Source organism: Gobio gobio, assembly GCF_949357685.1.
Source record: "Gobio gobio genome assembly, chromosome: 19".
Taxonomy (NCBI): Eukaryota; Metazoa; Chordata; class Actinopteri; order Cypriniformes; family Gobionidae; genus Gobio; species Gobio gobio.
The window spans coordinates 24,084,564-24,104,927 of NC_137112.1; the positions used below are offsets into that span (position 1 = coordinate 24,084,564).

General features: G+C 38.5%; 1 protein-coding gene across 7 annotated transcripts in view; it reads left to right on the top strand.

Moving 5' to 3' along the window:
* The window catches only part of elovl1b (ELOVL fatty acid elongase 1b), a 42,533-nt gene that overhangs the window by 11,381 nt on the left and 10,788 nt on the right, over positions 1–20,364 (top strand). For 2 of the 7 annotated variants that reach the window (XM_079845117.1, XM_079845118.1), the window contains one exon: positions 16,739–16,825. The exons of 2 other annotated variants lie outside the window; for them this stretch is intronic. The gene's annotated coding sequence lies outside the window, so the exon portion shown is untranslated. Of the gene's footprint in view, positions 1–16,514; positions 16,549–16,582; positions 16,826–17,028; positions 17,225–20,364 lie in introns of those variants that run through there. 3 more of the 7 variants (XM_079845119.1, XM_079845116.1, XM_079845122.1) reach the window with 3 other exon arrangements.

Sequence of the window (20,364 nt, forward strand, 5' to 3'; positions counted from 1 at the left end):
TTAGCGCGGCAGTCATTCACAGCGCGTGTCCAGTCTGGCTCGTTTTCAGTTCATGTCTATGGAAGCTAAACTTTCATAGGAATTCATTGAAAAGTTGAAACACTCGCTTTGCTCTGCACTGCTCCGTTATGAATGCCCGAGCCCAGCGGCCGAACGCATTTACATTCTGTGATTGAGATCCCACCCCTATGGGCGGGTTGATAACATGCAGAACTAGCTCCTTCTACTGGCTGTAGTCTCTAGCCTCTGGCCAAAAATATTTTTTTCAAAAATAAACTGCATAATTCTAGTCTCAGGGGGACATGAGGGGGGAAAGTACGATAATTTGAATATACTACCGGGTTTCTAATGATAAAAAGCTTAATGCCAATCACTGAAGTAACCCTTTAACTTTAATTACATCCCATTCTTAATCTGTTGGGTTTAATATGGAGTTACCCCACCCTTTGCAGCTATAACAGCTTCAACTCTTCTGGGAAGGCTTTCCACAAGATTTAGGAGTGTGTTTATGGGAATTTTTGTTGGACGAGAAGGCCTGGCTCCCAGTCTCTGCACTAAATCATCCCAAAGGTGTTCTATCGGGTTGAGGCCAGGACTCTGTGCAGGCCAGACATTGTTCCTCCACACCTAGTCTCGCGTAGCCAGACCTTCAGACTGACGGCAGAAGGTCTGGATTCTATTGCACCTTTCAGTGGTAAAGGACCGCCCAAGAGGACGTTTGACTGACATGGACAAAACGAACTGTGATTGGTTGCGTTACATGTCCTGTTTATGAGCAATAAAATGTATAGTCAATGTCCCTGCATAACAGACAACGTGCGTCTATAAACAGCGTGCGTCTATAAATGATTAATTCAAGAGCGTTATGCACGTTTAACTGCAACAATGGAACATCACATACTTTTGAAAATCCAGCGTTTAGTTGATCCTGGAAAAGCACTTATTGTCACAGTTGTAAACATGACTGCATTCTTCTTTCACGAGGGAGTTTGGCATCACAGCATTTGTTTCCAGCCACACTTTTAAAGAACACTCGTCTCATCCTGTACAATTCAACCAATCAGATGACGACTTCGAAACTCCTGAAGTGTTTCCAGATAAGTGTGCCATATGCATCAGACGTTCAGCCAACGGTCAGTGGGCTTGACATCTGAAGCTGAGACGACACCACACCAAACTCGCTAATCCATGTCTTTATGGACCTTGCTTTGTGCACTGGTGCGCAGTCATGTTGGAACAGGAAGGGGCCATCCCCAAACTGTTCCCACAAAGTTGGGAGCATGAAATTGTCCAAAATGTCTTGGTATACTGAAGCATTAAAGAGTTCCTTTCACTGGAACTAAGGGGCCAAGTCCAACCCCTGAAAAACAACCCCACACCATAATCCCCCCTCCACCAAACTTTACACTTGGCACAATGCAGTCAAGCAAGTACCATTCTCCTGGCAACCGCCAAACCCAGACTCGTCCATCGTATTGCCAGACAGAGAAGCGTGATTCATCACTCCAGAGAACACGTCTCCACTGTTCTAGAGTCCAGTGGCAGCTTAATTTACACCACTGCATCTGACGCTTTACATTGCACTTGGTGATGTAAGGTTTGGATGCAGCTGCTTGGCCATGGAAACTCATTCCATGAAGCTCTCTACACACTGTTCTTGAGCTAATCTGAAGGCCACGCGAAGTTTGGAGGTCTGTAGCATAGACTGTAAAAAAATATGGACGACGCGACTTCATTGACTTCCGCTGACCAGAGTTGAAGCTTTCGTAGGCCCGCACACGCCGCTGACATCTTGGGGCCGAGTCTGCGCACACTCACAGATGCAGAACAATTCATTATGTTGGTGTGAAATAAACAGTTATACAAATGTAGAAATTAAAGCTAAAGCTCCAATCTCCTCCCAAAAAAGCCTCTTAGTGCCTTAGTGACAACTTAACTCAGACAAGCCGTCAATCTCAGCTGTCAATCATGACGTCACACCCTCTGTTTTTATAGCATCAAATAACTAACTAAAACTAAACTTATTTAAAAAACGAACACTTGAAATGAAATCATTGTGATAAAAACTGCCTAAAATGACAGAAAACATCTCTAGGAAACAGTTATTTGAAGTGTAATTGAATTGTTTAGTGTGTCTCGCGTCCATTCTATTACATGGAGAGGTGGGGTTTCGGAGCTATACTGGGACCAACCACCGGGGGGGGGATCGAGGCGCGGAAGCTTCAGTTTCTTAGATGACTGCTGCAGGCTTGGTCTGTAGCTATTGACTCTGCAGAAAGTTGGCGATTTCTGCACACTGTGCACCTCAGCATGCGCTGACCCCGCTCTGATTTTACGTGGCCTACCACTTCGTGGCTAAATTGCTGTTGTTCCCAATTGCTTCCACATTGTTATAATACCACTAACAGTTGACCGTAGAATATTTAGTAGTGAGGAAATTTCACGAATGGACAGGTGGCAACCTATCGTGGTACCATGCTTGAATTCACTGAGCTCCTGAGAGCTCCATTCTTTCACAAATATTTGTAGAAGCAGTCTGCATGTAGCCTGACGTCATCATACTCAATTCTAGTCAGAATATGAGTCTGATTCTGCTCCGTTGGGCTGTGATTATGGGGCGTGTTTCAACCGAAACAGGAAAGACCTCAATTGGATAGACCTACAACCAATCAGAGCAACGGAGCGACGCATAACATTAGTTGTCAAATGTCAACAGAACTCAACATCACTGTGTTGCCATGTTCACGGGTTGAAGCAACCCCAATTATGTGATATACAGACCCAGGAATGCGAATTTTAGCTGCCAGCCCTGCCAAAATAACACATATTTTACCCCCCAAATGCCTTTTTTCCCGGAGAATCCCCCCTGGAAAGCTATTGGGCTTGTTTTTGGCTAGTTTTGAGGAACGTTAGCAATTGGGCGGGTTTCGTTGTAAAAACTTCAAAGAACAGAGTGTAAACGATCTTTGCCGGTGTTGTAAAAAAATAATTTAAGGATACACAGAGTACTTACCAACACGATCATTTCTGAGAGAAATAGTAAAGGTGAATGTATATATGAACAAGTTCTCCGTTTAGGATTAGAACAAATTCAACCCAAGCGCTCTTTGATGACGTGAATGATTACGTTACTGTTTATCATCTGTCCATCATCGTCTAAAGCCCGCCCTGACAATTTCATTGGTCCGAACAGTTTCTGTTCGGGCATAATTACTTCTCTATTGAGCAAGTCCAGACCGAACTGCCCGAGTAAAAATGTTGTGGACGGGGCTAAGTGCGGCTGGCATTCAGGCTAGTCTGCATGCCTAGGTGCTTGATTTTATACACCTGTGGCCATGGAAGTGATTGGACAACTACTATGTACTAACATTTTAATTAATCATTTGATACTACATTGCACTTATTGTGTACATACATGTTTTTACATTGTAAAAATATCTTCATGTAATTACATCTGTAATTAATTTATGTAATTACATTTGTAATTACACTGTTGACCCATCCTTTACACCTAACCCTACCCTTAAACTTACCCATACCTCCACACCTGTCCCTAACTCTACCCGTATCCCACCTCAATATCAGCAAAGGTGTTTTGCAACACAATATGAACACAGTAAGTACATTGTACTTATTTTTTGATGTAAGTACATAGTAGTTAAGGCCACCTAATATAAAGTGGGGCCTTTATTGCTATTAACGAAACTGTAATAAATATCAGGTACAGTTTCTTTCAGTGTGCATACAACTGTGGATGCATCTGTGTTTGTGTTCCAGTTACAGTAGATATAAAATAGGGTAATAAGAAATCAGGACAGAACCAAGAAAAGAGAACAAATTAAATGCTTTAACCTGATCATTCTTCTTGTGGCCTAGTTCTGTTTTAAGTGCCGCTTCAATTCACACACTCAGCAGTGCCAATGAGGTGAGCGTTTCTCAGCTGAAGAATTGACCATCTTTTATGACTTTTCTAAGTGTAAATGAATTTAACTCTCAATAAAACGTAACATCCAAGTGCGGGGGTGGTTAAATTCCATTTTTTTGTGTAAACATCTCGTCTCTTCTCTCATCAGCATTTGTTTTCTGGTTCTGACAAGAGGCTAGAAGAAGGTTCCCGTTTTTCACATTTTACTGTGATGGAAATTTGCATGCATTTCCAGTATGGTAGTATCCAGTAAAAACTTTATATCTAATACACTGTTAGCATAGCATACTAACATAGTACTTCTACGCAGTAGCGTATATATTATTATTGCACAGTATGCACATTTTTAAAATACTAGGAGGACCACGTTTTTTAACATCTCCTTAATTTTTGGCAGTCAGATTACACAACCAAATTACATTATGTAAAATTATATATATGTATGTGTGTGTGTGTGTGTGTGTATATATGTGTATGTGTATGTGTATGTGTATAGACAATCTCCTGAACTCCAAACTGAATGTCAGAATGGGAAAGAAAGGTAATTTAAGCAATTTTGAGCGTGGCATGTTTCTTGGTGCCAGACGGGCTGAGTATTTCACAATCTGCTCAGTTACTGGGATTTTCACGCACAATCATTTCTAGGGTTTACAAAGAATGGTGTGAAAAGGGAAAAACATCCAGTATGCGGCAGTCCTGTGGGCGAAAATGCCTTGTTGATGCTAGAAGTCAGAGGAGAATGGGCCGACTGATTCAAGCTAATAGAAGAGCAACTTTGACTGAAATAACCACTCGTTACAACCGAGGTATGCAGCAAAGCATTTGTGAAGCCACAACACACACAACCTTGAGGCGGATGGGCTACAACAGCAGAAGACCCCACCGGGTACCACTCATCTCCACTACAAATAGGAAAAAGAGGCTACAATTTGCACGAGCTCACCAAAATTGGACAGTTGAAGACTGGAAAAATGTTGCCTGGTCTGATGAGTCTCGATTTCTGTTGAGACATTCAGATGGTAGAGTCAGAATTTGGCATAAACAGAATGAGAACATGGATCCATCATGCCTTGTTACCACTGTGCAGGCTGGTGGTGGTGGTGTAATGGTGTGGGGGATGTTTTCTTGGCACACTTTAGGCCCCTTAGTGCCAATTGGGCATTGTTTAAATGCCACGGCCTACCAGAGCATTGTTTCTGACCATGTCCATCCCTTTATGACCACCATGTACCCATCCTCTTATGGCTACTTCCAGCAGGATCAAAGCTTGAATCATTTCAAATTGGTTTCTTGAACATGACAATGAGTTCACTGTACTAAAATGGCCCCCACAGTCACCAGATCTCAACCCAATAGAGCATCTTTGGGATGTGGTGGAACAGGAACTTCGTACCCTGGATGTGCATCCCACAAATCTCCATCAACTGCAAGATGCTATCCTATCAATATGGACCAACATTTCTAAAGAATGCTTTCAGCACCTTGTTGAATCAGTGCCACGTAGAATTAAGGCAGTTCTGAAGGCGAAAGGGGGTCAAACAAAGTTTTAGTATGGTGTTCCTAATAAACCTTTGTGTGCGTGCGTGCGTGCGTGCGTGTGTGTGTGTGTGTGTGTGTGTGTGTGTGTGTGACCTGCAAGACATTCTGGTTTTGTAAACAAAAACACTTCAACTAAAGGCATCAGTGAACTTTGGAAGCTTGTTTCCGACACAGAATAAAAAAATCGAATTGCAACTTTCTCGCAATTATTTTTGTCTCAGAATTGCATGACATAAATTGCAATTACATGTTATAAAGTCAGAATTGCAAGATATAAAAAAAATCTGACTTTTTTCCCCTCTTAATTCTGACTTTAGATCACGCAATTCTGACTTTATAACACGCAATTGTGAGAGAAAAAAAGGTCAGAATTGCACGTTTATATATAGTATATAAAAAGTCACAATGATATTTTAAAATGTTTTATTCTGTGGTGGAAACAAGCTTTCACAGTAAACCAAATGTTGTAATAAACCAAAGTTAATTAATATACATTTGAGTCATTCTGAGTTACTGAGTTCCAATGAAAATCACTTTGGCTCTAAACATCCATGTACAAAGTTAAGCAACCCTCAAGAATCACATTTTGAAGAGAATTCTTTACCCTTCATAACCTCAAATGAACATTGCCTGCAAGTTCTTACAAGATTCTGACACCAGTCTTAGGCCATTCCTTGTGTGCAAAACATCCATTGCATCAATATTCTTTGGTTTCTGTGCTGCCACTGCTTTCTTCAAAGCTCACCAAAGATTTTAAAGGAAATTTAAATCTGGTCACTCAAGAACATTCAGAACTAATCCCTGAACCAAGCTTTGATAGATTTGGATGTATACTTTGGATCATTGTCCTGCTGGAAAGTCCAGTCATCCAGTGAAGCTTCAGTTTACACACTGAAGGCATCGTAATCTTTTCCAAAATGGCCTGATACTTCAAAAAAACCCATGACGCTGGTCATATGGTCAAGATTTACACTTCCTGCTGCAGCAAAGCGCCCCCATAACAAGTCTGACCTACACCATGTTTGACCCTGGGGATTGTGTTCTTCTGGTCATAAGCCATGCCCGATCCATGGGTCCAAAAAGTTGCAGTTTGGTCTCATTACTTTCTTTCAGAACTCCACAGGCCTATCCAAATTCCTGTTTAGCATATTTAAGGCAGCGGACATTCAACAATACAGTATAATTAAAAGCTATATCTATTTCAACATTTATTAGGCTTTAAAAAAATTATAACTTTATTTTAAAAAAAATTGAATAACTAAAATTTAAGTGAACTTTAAACAATTTTCACATAAATCCATTATAATAAATGTCATATTTACCTGTGGCCTTCCTACCTGTTAGACATGTATATCATTTGAATAAAGTTATCAAACACCTTTCGTAACTGCATAAAATATGAATTAAATATTGATTAATCCTAATTAAAGCTACAATGTTCTCTGTTACCTTTGTTCTTTGATTAACATTAATGACAGACATCATTAGTTGTTGCTGCTCCTTTTAGATCTGGCGCTGCCGAACATGACGCGCTGTCATGCATGTAATTTTCTCACAATTCTTTAAGTTCATTTAAGATGTTATGAAACCAATTTAAGACTGCTCTTATGAGAATACTCGCCACAACGGGCATTTTGGCACAATTCTGTGTGTTACTGTTTGTTCAAGCGCAAAAGAGAACTCCATTCTGGTGCGCTGTCTGTCTGTGCACACGCTACTGGCGTGCGTCTTTCTGTGTGTTGTGTATGTCACACAGACAGGACATTCAAAGACAGCGTGTTCTCTTTTGTCTTGTCACGCTTAAATGGTTTGAAGGGGTTGCGTGAATATTAGCGTAATTATAGAATGTAACGCTATAAAGGATGATAGAAAAAGGATGCTGCGGTAATTGCGTTAAATATTTTTATATATTTTATATTTATGTGGTACTTTGAATCACAACTAAAGCCAAGTCTCAGAAGGCTTAATTGTGTTTTAACACATCCGTGTACCCTACCGTATTAGAGCTTTAAAAAGCAGCAATGTTGAATAGGTATTGAATAATTATGACGGCTGTATTATGAAAAAAACTTAAATATTACATTAAATATTGACGTTATCACTTTTAATATTTCACTGAAGTGTTAATATATTACTATTTAAAAGGTAGTAGGCTGTTAAAGTATATATAACATTATAAAGTATTAAATATGACATGTGAGTGGCCCGTTATCACATACATTGTTTCACTTCCTTTAACAGCTTCTTTTTTTTTTTTTTTTTTTTTTTTTTACAAAATAGTACCCGTAAGCACTGCAGTATACACTGTCAATTTTATTTCACAATATTTAGTTACCAAGATAATATTCCATTCAGAAGATAGCCACAGTCTTTCTCTGTTTTACATCCACCTACACACACACACACACGCACTGCTCATCCTTAAGGGGGCGGATACACTGGTCCAACAAGCTTGAATTTGCTGACACACCAATCTCCTGTTTACAATAAGTATCTAAGTATTTGTATTGTAACCGTGAACTTATTTAAAAGTCTGTGAGCACTTTTCCTCCGGCATCTCACCTTTCACCGACTTAACCAGCGGCCCTCTAGCTCTACTGAGCAGTTGTCCATTTAAGCTGTGGTCACCAGGAGTGGAAAGAACTCGTGTTTGGAATCTTTGTCCATCTGCTAATGAGTAAAATGTTATTGATTTTTCTAGACCATATGTAGACCATCCCATGTAGTTTGTTGAATCTGTTAATGAATTACACTCTAGCCCTACACCTTGTGGAAACAAGACCAAGCCTGAAAATATCTTCAGAAATTCCTTCGTTCAGTCACCTCACAGATTTTCAAATTTGATGTGGACTTGTTGAAGGCTCTTAGTGGTGAATCACAAGTTTGTTTCAACATTCGACTTTGGTCAAATTAGATGATGTGTGGAAATCCTTAGTTGGTTCTGCAATGCTCTTAAGCTGCATGCTTACATTGCTAGTCATCAAATCAGATCATTGTGTTTGTTTACTTTCTGGTGTATAGCTGCATTGGTTGCTATAGGATTGACTTGGGTGTTACTAATCAACTGGGAAGGTTGCACTTAATTGTATCACTTTTAAGTCGCCCTCACAATCATCACTGTGCCTTGTGAGATATGAAAGTAGTGATTGTATGCACTGTAGATCTAGCTGCTATCATCTCATTATTTTCCACTATTTTATGTGGTTTATTATGCAAAATATGCATCACTTAATAAATGACACAAAAAAAGGTTTCTACGCTGTAAAAAAAAATTATCGTGATTTTTAACGGTAAAAAACTGTAAAAATGCAACAGTAAAAACCTGTTGTTTAAAAGTAAGTTACACACATGACACTAAAAAATGCAATTTACATTTTGTAACATAAAACCCTGTTATAAAAAACCTTTATTTAAACGAAAATGGATCAAATGTGAAGTGTCACGCAGGGAATTCTGGGAATGTCAATTTACTGTTATACAATGACTTTTTCAACTGTACAGTGGCATGAAAAAGTATGTGAACCGCTTGCAGAATCTGTGATTATCATCATGTATAGTAAGGAATTATACGAATTACTGTAATAGATCTAACCTTACATTTTTAAAGAGTTTTTTTTTTTCTATCTTTTTTTGTTTTGTTACAGTGCTGTTCACACTACATAGAGCAGATAAGATCTAAATCTGAATTGGGCATAGCCTTAGTGCCATTGACCCACACGCAAACATAATTTTTAAAAACTTTTTTCCCCCTTATAATATATTATCCTTTGGACCTCGTTAAACCGAGGTCCTGACTCTCTGTGGTCATTAAAAATCCCAGGATTTCCTTCGATAAAGAGTAGGGGTGTAACCCCGTCATCCCGTCATAGATATATTGATTGGCTTCAGCGCTCTTTCTCCTCTCCACCAATCAGCTGGTGTGTGGTGGGCGTTCTGGCGCAATATGGCTGCCGTCGCATCATCCAGGTGGATGCTGCACATTGGTGGTGGTTGAGGAGATTCCCCCCTTCTATGTGAAGTGCTTTGAGTGCCTAGATTATTATTAATTATAAGGAGAAAACAAGTTTTTAAAAACTATTTTTGATTTTGATTACACATTACATTATGGCATAATGATTATGGCTACACTATATACATTAAATTGAAATTTTGTTGAAATTGGTACAAATAATTTCTCAAATCATATGAAATCAGCATGAATACAAAGATGATATTACTAAGAACTTGTCACATGGGTTTTAAACGATTTTAATGATTTTTTTTTGTAGCTGTAACGTTTCTTGAAAAAGGCGGTTGCTAAAATGAGGCTAAATAGGCCTGTCACGATAAAAAAATTTGCTGGACGATAAATTGGCCAAGAAATTATTGCGATAAACGATAATATTGTCGTTCTGAGACCGTTTTCATCTAAAATAATGATAATGGCATAATAATGCAGGTACACCTTTTCAAAGATCAATAAACTTTTATTTCTAAAGACTATTTAACTCTGAAAACGGAAAGCATTTTAAATATCCACAATAAATGAACAAAACAACCAAAACAAAAAAATGCACTTGAATAAACAGCTGGAAAACTGCAACGGATGATTGTGTTTTAGGTAGTGCTGGGAATCAATTAAAAAAATGACTAATTAATAAAAAAAAATTCTGTAATTAAATCATGATTAATGAGTTTTTAATGTTTTGATATTGTAATAATTTCAGTTACTCTTCAAATTAATGTAGAAACAGCATATTTTAAATATGTATTGTCATATTTTTATGAATGAAGGCCAGTATCACTGATGTTTCTATGAAACATTAATGATGTTACATTACAGTATAACTGAAAGCTACCAATTTCAACATTTATTAGGCTTTAAAAAAACAACTTTTAATTTAAGTGAACTTAAAACAATCTTAACAAACCCCATTATAATAAATGTTATTTTTACCTGTGGCTTCCCAGTTTGACAGAAATGTAAGTTATCAAACACCTTTCTTAACTGCATAAATAATAAATTAAATATAGATTAATCATCATTAAAGGTACAATTTTCTCTGTTCCCGTTGTTCTTTGATGAACATTAATGACAGGCATCATCAGTGCTACTGTCACTTTAAGAACAGCCACGGATCTCACGCGCTGTCCCGCGCATCTCATTTCCTCACAACTTTTAAGTTCATTTAAGACTCCTAATATGAGAATACTCAAAATTCTCTGCGTCGTGTGTGTGTGTGTCAGAGTGTCCCTCGATTAGCTGACATGAGACGCAGCCACACAGAGGACATTGACATACAGTGCGTTCTCTTGCGTCTGGTCGCGCTTAGAAGCATTTACATGTATAAGAGCGTGATCATATAATGTAACGTTCGGCAAAAATGGATATAAAAACGCTGTCCGTTTTTTAAAACAGAAATTATCGCGGCCGGAAAATTTTTCGAGCTCTTTTTTTTTTATCGTGCGATTAATTGATTTATTGACTATCGCGACAGGCCTAAGGCTAAATGGAACTACAGAGGCTGTCGGGGAGATTAAATGTCATCATGCCGAAAAGGTGTGTGTCGCTTTTACCACCATATTTGGCTCTTAATTGGGCTCTTATAAGCTCTTTTAACTCAAATGTTCTGGGGGAAAAATTTTTTATTTTTTTTTTAGATAAAAACTGAAATAGTTCTCGGAAGCTTAGTGATGGTGACGTTGAAGTTGAGCGACCGTGGTGTAGATTCTGCACACTATAGTTTCTGTATACTATCATATACTATAGTTAGTTTATAGCCCACCTTTAGCTTTTTACTTCTGGCGACTGCATTTAGGCTTCACAATTAATAAAAGTTGTGTTCATCTGTGAGAATTATCTTGATGGACAAAACATTTAAAACTGCAGTCCATAAGTTTTTGCGCTCTAGCGCTTAATAAACAGAACTGCATGCGTCTTGCGGAAGAACATTGCAGCAGGGGCTACTTCTCTCTGTTTTTGTCTATGGCGAGTCACGCAGGGACTGTGCTCCTCCGCAGCGGTTCCTACCAGACCGATCTGAAATGGTCTCAATATAAACACTTATATAGTTCCTAGCCATATCGGTCTTGAAAATTGCAACTTTTTTTATTTTCTGTCGGTCTTAGTACACAATGTAACTACAGAAGAGTCAAGTTTTAAATAGGAAAAATATTGAAAGTATTTGGTCATTTTTGAGCGTGGTGCTATTGGTCTAATCCGATTCAATGATTTATGCTAAGCTATGCTAAAAGTGCTACTGCCAGGTACAGAGATCGGCTGAATGGATTCAAAAACGGTAAAACTCAACTGTTTAACTCTAATGGACTTGGAAAATGAGCATATTTTCAAAAAAGTGAGTGTTCCTTTAAGCCTTGTCTGTGAAACCAGGGTAAGTGTCACAGTTTATGCAGATTTCTTTTTGACTGGACATAGTAGTTTACATTATTTGCATGAACATGACAGCTTAGCCTTTAGATTTAGGTTATGCAAAAAGTCAAGAACACATGGCGTTTTAATAATGGGCTGTGTATGGTTACTGAGGGCTGTGCTCTTGTTGGCCTGGAGGAGGTTTTTGTATTTATGAGGGTTAGTGATGCTATAGATGCTGGCTTTGTGTTGCAGGGCGTGTTTCTCTGTTGTCCTTCTGGTTAGAGCGGGTCGTGTACAACAATAGCCCCCTTCATTATTACAGAGTTGCACTGATTTCTCGCCTCGGCTTGTGAATAATATTATGAGCACAGGTCGGGAGGGTTCAGTTTTCAGTGCTTTCATTTCTGTGAATCAGTTCAAACTGTCTGATTCAAATATTTGTTTGCATTCCCACTCCGAAAAGTTCACTAATGTCTCTGCATTGTATTTTTTTCATGTATTAAAATGTTCTAGTAAAAATATGTAGGTTAATTGTATTGTTTTATTAGTGCATACAGTAAATGTAAATTATAAATAATAATTCTTGTTCATTTAGTGAAAAAAAAATAAATAGGGATTGCTAGGCTGGGTCTGGGTTTGGCGATTGCCAGGAGAGCGGTATTTGCCTGAGGGGGGATTATGATGTGGGGTTGTTTTTCAGAGGTTGGGCTTGGCCCCTTAGTTCCAGTGAAAGGAACTCTTAATGCTTCAGCATACCAAGACATTTTGGATAATTTCATGCTCCCAATTTTGTGGGAACAGTTTGGGGATGGCCCCTTCCTGTTCCAACATAACTGCGCACCAGTGCACAAAGCAAGGTCCATAAAGACATGGATGAGTGAGTTTGGTGTGGAGGAACTTGACTGGCCTGCACAGAGTCTTGACCTCAACCTGATAGAACACATGGGATAAATTAGAGTAAATGTTAGCCAGGCCTTCTCGTCCAACATCAGTGCCTGACCTCACAAATGACTTTCGTGATCCGATCATGTGATCCTGTTTTCCAACATCATTTGAAAGTGCAACCAATGGAAACTGGATCTCGGGTATCGTGGGTGAATATATTGGGTAGGGACGACCTGTTGAGACCAATCGGACACTTGGTTGGTCTTGATTTATAATGCGCCATAGAATAGAAAGCGCTGGAAGATCATCACTCATCAACCAGGATCTTATTACTTGCTACTTACTCTATGCAATTGCAAATATTTTTTTTATAATCATTAATATTGTTTACTCATGCAAGTAGTTCATTAACACTCAGATCACATGTTTAAGTTTTTGGACTTCTGATCAAAAGTCTACCATGGTTCCAAATGCCATACCTTGATTGCTTTGAGATATCAACACAAAATTTAGCTCAGATGCAGTTTGCATGATTGTGAACAAGTCCAAGACTCCAAACTGGATTTTTATGACCGGTCATATATACTTCTTTTTTTTTTTTTAATAGTCATCGTGTCAAGCATGAACAATAACAAAATAAATCAATAAATTGCATCACTCTTTCTGGGGGTTTTCACAGTAGTGTTGTAACATCATAACCTCCAAACATGATTAAAATCTAATCATGTAACGTGACTTTTGTAAAATAAGGACAAAGATAAAAGAGTGAACTTTGGGCTTCGGGTTTGCCCCTAAACGGTCAATTAAACCCAGTCGGTTACCCAGTCGTTAACCAGTCATAAGTTAACGTAAACAGATGGTTGAAAATAGAATGTGCATCAGTATATTGGATCTGTGCATTTGGTCTTAAAGAGCACCTATCATGGAATTTTGAAATTTACCTTTCATGTAGTGTGTAACATAAGTGAACAAAAACATCCTGTGATAGCTTGAAATATGACAGTGCACCGTATATATAGTTATTTTCTTTCAAAAGTAAGAGTCGACTCGGAGTCATTTTTAAGAATCGTTAGAAGACCGAAGCTTTTTCTCTGACTAGATGACGTCAACTTGTCAAGTTATTTGAATACGATACGCCCACTTATTGCGCTCCAAGACGCCAGTGAAAACTAGAAAACATCATGGTGACGAGACGCTGTGTTCTGAAGTGCCACTCAAAAGCAAACTTCTTTCATCTGCCCAAGGATGAGCATTTGAAGACTAAGTGGCTTGAAGACAAACCATACATCGTCGCGATTGTGTGTTTATTAGTCGTCAAATGTATGTTTCGCGATCTCAGGAAGCTTTTATTATGGACTTCTATTATGGCACATGGTTCTTCTTCGTCTGTCTGTACCATACATGGACTACATGTGCACAGAGCGCCCTCCGGCTGCCAGTATGAATTGAAAACAACACATAAGAGACTCAATCGCTCATGATTAGGCTATAACTGCCCATTTTGAGGAAGTATTGAATAAAAAATACTCCTCTGTTTAGAAATTTGACACAGACATATGAGAATCTATCAATATGTCTCCTCATCTGCACACTTTTGAACTAAAAGCCCTGAGGGATGTTGATTTGTCGCGAGTCTTCGTGAGGAGTTTTTTTATGAATGAGATCAGCTGAGGCTCATATTACAATCAAACAGTACCGACGCGGTTTTCATATTCATAACTCCTGACACATATTAACAAATTACTGTCACTATAAGACTTTGATGGGCGTTCCGTTTCCGAAAATATCTGCACAGACTAAACCAATCACAACTGACTGGGTCATCGGACCAATCACCGCAGATTAGAGTCACGTAAAGGCGGGGTTTTGAAAAGTGAATCACTAAAGGAATCATTTGAGAATCGCTGTCAAAACAGGTAAAAATAAATGCATATTATAAGAAAACTAAAGTCTTTTTTGTCATTGCATGCATGCAAAACTGTTGTTGGGGACTTCTAAAACAATATTTGGAACATTTTAAATGCCATGATAGGTGCTCTTTAAATGATAGTGGACTAATATGCCTGCTGCCATCTGTGTCCTTTAATGTTACTAACTAAATGTTACTAACTTGTAACTAAACTGAGAACCACTCGCTGCTTTTAACCGAATGACTTTTGTAGCTTTAATAAGAATCATAGCAAGTTTCTTACAGTGAAGACTATGCTGTTTTATTTTACATTTGATTTGTACATTCCTGTAGTAAGCAGTTAGCTGAATATTTATAGACTTTATTAAAAAATGTAAGCACTTTGTCTCATTTTGTAGTTTTTCTATTGTATTTGTCCTATTGTTTGTACTTTGTTTTTATTGTAATGCTGACTGTTTACTTATCTTTAGTATTTTTACTTACATTGGTAGTTTGCTGTGAAATTTTAAATTGCTATTGAGAATTGAAACATTTCGCTGGTATCTAAAATTAGATATCACAACAACCTTATTTCCAGCAAATACTTCAAATAAATACATGGGAAGCAAAAAAAATGTGGGTGGGTCCTCTTCCAGAATTTCTGTTTTGGAGTAGATGCAATTTACATTAAGTGCAAATAGCCCGCCTTGTAATTAAACGTCTGGTTGGGCCAGACAAAATTACGGAAGCCACCTAATTATTTACAGCAACAAGAGTGTAGGGGTTACCCTAAACCTTGTCCCACCCACATACAATGGCTCCGAAACCTATATATATATATATATATATATATATACACTACTGTTAAATATTGTTAAATACATTTCAATAAATAAAGTTTTACTCATTATCATGATTAAATATTGACCAAAATAATTTTGGTTTAAGTTTTGCCATAGTTGAGCAGCCTTGGGTTGACCTACAACTGTCATAACAGGATCCTTAAAGTGTTTATTTAGGGTTGATTTAGCATTAAGCTTTGTATCAGTAGAAACCCGGTAGTATATTCGAATTATCGTACTTTCCCCCCTCATATCCACCTGAGACGAGAGAATTATGCATTTTATTTCTGGAAAAAAATCCTCAGATGACGCAAATATCGTCATTTTGCGTCATCTGAGGATTTTTTGGCCAGAGCATATAGACTACAGCCAGTAGTAGGAGCTAGTTCCGCATGTTTTCAACCCGCCCACAGGGGAGGGATCTCACTCACAGAATGTAAATGCGCTCGGCTCGACCTCTGGCATTCATAATGGAGCGGTGCAGAGAAAAGTGAGTGTTTCAACGGCGTGAATGACTGCCGCGCTTACCTCAGCTCAGCTCATCGCTCTCGTGATGAATGAAATCTGACTCCTTCTGCCTCTGTGTCGTGACTTTCGTTCGGCTCACTCACACTTTATTGAAAAGACACATTCAGTTTTTAATTGTAGTGTCTATTCTCTAACTGAACGAAATGATTGTATTACTATGAAAACCACGGTGGGGTGGAGCCGCGGTGGGCAATTGATAACCAGTGGCCGTGGCTTTGGGAGTGGCCTCGTTGGGCAGCGAAGCAAGTGCATTCTAGGAGTTGTTGTCTTTCATCCACATGAGAAAAAAATTAATTTTCTGTCTTTTCTCAGTCTAGAAGCCACCAAATTCAAAAATAATTTCACATTTCTACTACATAAATTACCCAGTTTAATTGTACATTCATCTTCCCAGCGCTGAAGTACCCCTTTAAAGTTCACCGACATTCTAACTATGTCGCCACAGCTGTTAAACTGCAGGTCAATAGTTCTACCTTGATAGTTTAGTCAAACTTATACGGATACTTCTTTCTCTCTCTCTCTGTCCCACTCCCATTTTCAGTCTCTATCCTCCAGTTTGCTGTCTCAGAGCCAGTTATTCATCAACAGAGTGAGTCAGGGTGGGAGGGACCAGGAGGCCAGCCGTACCAGTCACACCGTCATTTCTGTAACACACACACTTATACTCTGTCTCTTTCCTTCCACTTCTCCTTCTCTTTTCCTGCCCTCTGTCTCTCTCTGCCTCTCCCTCCCTCCCTCTCTCTCTCCACCACCGCTGTCCTGGTTTCTTTCTCTATCAGCATTAAGAGGGCAGACGCCGGAGGAGAAGATAAGAGTTGGGCTGCCAGCTCTGATCAGGACTCTCAGAGGAGGCAGGAGTTTGTAAGGTGAGCCGTTTGTTTTTATTAGACTTTTTTTCCACAAGTCCTTTTCTGCCCTTCCTATGCAGACTGCTTTTAATTATTATAAAGTGTGTTAGAATGGAGACGTCGCCTCTCCATACAGCTTTTATGCCGTGATTCTTCTCTTCCTTTTGTTTATTATTAACTCTAAACATGTTCCCTTTTTTCACCACACGATTCACTCACAGGATGCCTGTTGCCGCAGCCTGTGTGTAACCCCACCCTTACCATTCGCTCTTCCCGCAGCTAACTGTCGCTCGATCTTCACTTTGAGTCCTTAACTTTCCCTGTTGCCCATAAATGGAAGTGTTACTCTGAAGTGTAATTGTTTTGGAGTTGTAATCTTTGCTCAGGGAGTGTTTTGTGCCCTACTGTCTAGGAAAGGTAAGACAGATTATTCAGTTAATAGTGATCTAAAATGTCTTTTTCTGCCTGTGGTTTTTTGACCTGATGAGTTCTGGTCACATGACAGGCGGGCTGAGAGCAGGGTGGTTCCCCGTTTCTGCTAGCAACCGTGTCATTTTACGCCTGCCCGCTAATTCTTACAGAGCAGACTTAAAGGGCCGGATATGACTTTATGTTTTCCTTATGTTGAGAGAGAAAGGGAGTGGGGGAAGTGTGACAGAGTAGAGGAAGAGGGACTAGACCTCTGTGAAACTAAATGCTAACATACGATGGCATAATTTATTTTTCTGTTTGAAGGGCTTTGATGAGGGTGTTGTTACCATAAATGGTCATTGTGTTTAGTCTCTTTTTCCTGTCTAATCTTTAGAGACCAATGCTGCATTGTTATGTTCGGGTTTGACTTTCACTCAATGACTAGTTGATTATAATCTGATTTTCTTTTATGTATTCAGTTTCAGTAAAGAATGACAATCCGTTTGAGAGTTGGTCTAGAAGCTGAATAACACGGGTCATTTCTGAAGTGAAACCTTTTAAGAATGTGTCTGGGTCATATTTCACCCCAAACTGTTAAGTAAAAATGTAAATTGAGCATGTTTTATGGCCGTTAACATTATTTTCATGACAATTAAGCACATTTCACTTGATCTCATTATTGTTGCTACTAGAGGTGTGACAATACACTTGAATATATTAACACTTTTTAAGAAATCTTCACAAAATGCGAAACAATTCCGGTGCATTGAAATGTTAATTAAGTTTAGGGAATCAATCGATTATTCTGACAATCAATCCGGTAATCTGGTCATTTTATTTGTTTGGTAATAAAAATAGACCCAAGTGAACAATAACCTTTAAAATGATAACAATGAGTAAATAATAATGGGTTCAAATAAAGTAATCATTTGGCTTTATTGAAAAACACAGATAAAATACATACTATAAACATAATAATATACATAATATAACCCTAATCAACTTAAGTACATTTAAGTAATATAACAAATGCTTGCAGTGGGTGCAAATTGCCTGGTGATTTGTTGTTACACTTTACAGCATGGTCAAATCCTTGTTTAACCCTATCACACGTTAGTGTGCGTTAGTCAATTTTAAAGTTACGTACACTGTGTATCTTATTTGAATACGACTTTGTTGTCTAATTATAATGGAAAGGATTATTATTGCTGCTTCCATAGACACCAGTGTGTATTTTACAAACTCTAAATGCATGTTTTTTCTGGTACTTATGTATATTTAAATGTCTCAAAACATTCTAAAATAAACATTATGTGGTTGAAAACACTGAATAGTTGCCTCTGGCTCAGCGCGAAAGCACACGTGAATTTACCCGTTAATCACGTGATTAGAATGTTCTAATCACACCGGTGTGATCGTACATGCGAAAGAGTTAATAGAGTGGTGCAGGTATGTCACTTTGTAGGCCAACCGGCAGTTAACATCACATTGGTTCCCTCAACAAAACCCAAATACAATTTTTCCATAGGCTTTTGGATTATTGAAAAAAAAAACATGCTCTGTGATCAACAAAAGTTGGGTTAACTTTTAGTCATTTTGAGGCCTAAATGCAGTCACCAGAAGTAAAAAGCTAAACGTAGGTTATAAACTAACTACATCATGGTCCCACGACTTCACCACCACCACTAAGCTTCTGACAACTCTTTGTTTTTATTCAAAAACTTTTTCCTAGAAAATGAGTTAGAATAGTTCATAAGAGCACCATTATAAGCACAACGAGGCTGTAAAAGCTGAGCTTACCTGTTCGACGTAATGCCGTTTAATATCCCATTTCCACTTAATCTTTAATATTTGTCCACTTCTCTATGATAGAAATGCTACAGCCACTGTCATTTCTTGAACAAGAACATGTGGTAATAAAAACATGCAAACTCAGAGCGAGGGTTTACACTTTTATTTTGAAATTGCAATGAACAACAATGTGCAAATATAAGAAACATTGATGTATTATCTTGTGTTGGGGTAGGCTTATTATGATTTGCGGCACAAATCTGATGAAATGGCGCATGTTGCGTTCCCAGAGGAATGTTATAAGCAACCTAAATTAACACCATATGAAGAGATGGAGTTTGTTAGCCGAGCTGCTGAGATGCACCCACATATGTATATGATAACAGAACAACACAAAGTGCATCAGACTTTATTATGCGTTTCCAAATGCACTTTATTGGAAACCCAAACAATGAAAGGTGTGAAAGGTTTAATTGACTCATATTAGTCACAGTTCATGTGGAGCAGCATTTACTGTGTAAGGAGCCGCTCTCAGAAACGCATGAAATTATGAAATATATTTAATTAAAGCACTGTTATATGAATTTTTTATTTTTATGGTTTTCACCTTGATGAGAAATATCGCCATGTTTTAATATTGCGGGGGGGGGGGGGGGGGTAAAAGGTATCCATTTTCCCAAGTGTTTCATGTCTACTGGGTAGTGCTGCACATGTTTTTATTCCCATATTACTAAAAAAAAATAGTAGAAGAACTTGACATTTCTGGTGAAGACGCATTCACACCTTTCACAGAATTCTCACCTGCTTTTTCTTCTGTAAATTAGAGGTTTACTAACAACATGGCCACAGACTACTTATTTTGTCATTCTGAAGTATGCATCCCTTTCCCTTCCAAGAAAATATTTGTGTGAAGTTTCATCAGGACAGTCAATCCTGAGGCAAATCCAAATACAACCCCCTGAGATATAAACACCAATTAGACCTGGTAAAGTCAAAGCTCTTTTGTGTGTGTAGATGTGGCTTCCATGAGTTTCCACTGTTGGAGTATTTAGTTCCTGAGGCATGTGTTCCATCAGCCATGCCAAAACCTCACAATACATCCACACAGCCATGGACAATCCTGAGACGTCGTACAGATGCCTCTCATATTTTGCACAATTAGATTTCCCCCGCATTGGCAACCGTGATCAGATACTGCTTGCATTCAGGGTTTGGGTTCAAATCTACAAGACCACACTGGGCCTATTTACACTTAGTCGCTTCATGCATTTTGAAGGATGTACACAAGGATGGCATCACTTTCTGTGTTCAAAAACTAGTTTGCACCGTTTGACTCCGTGCATCTGATCTTAACT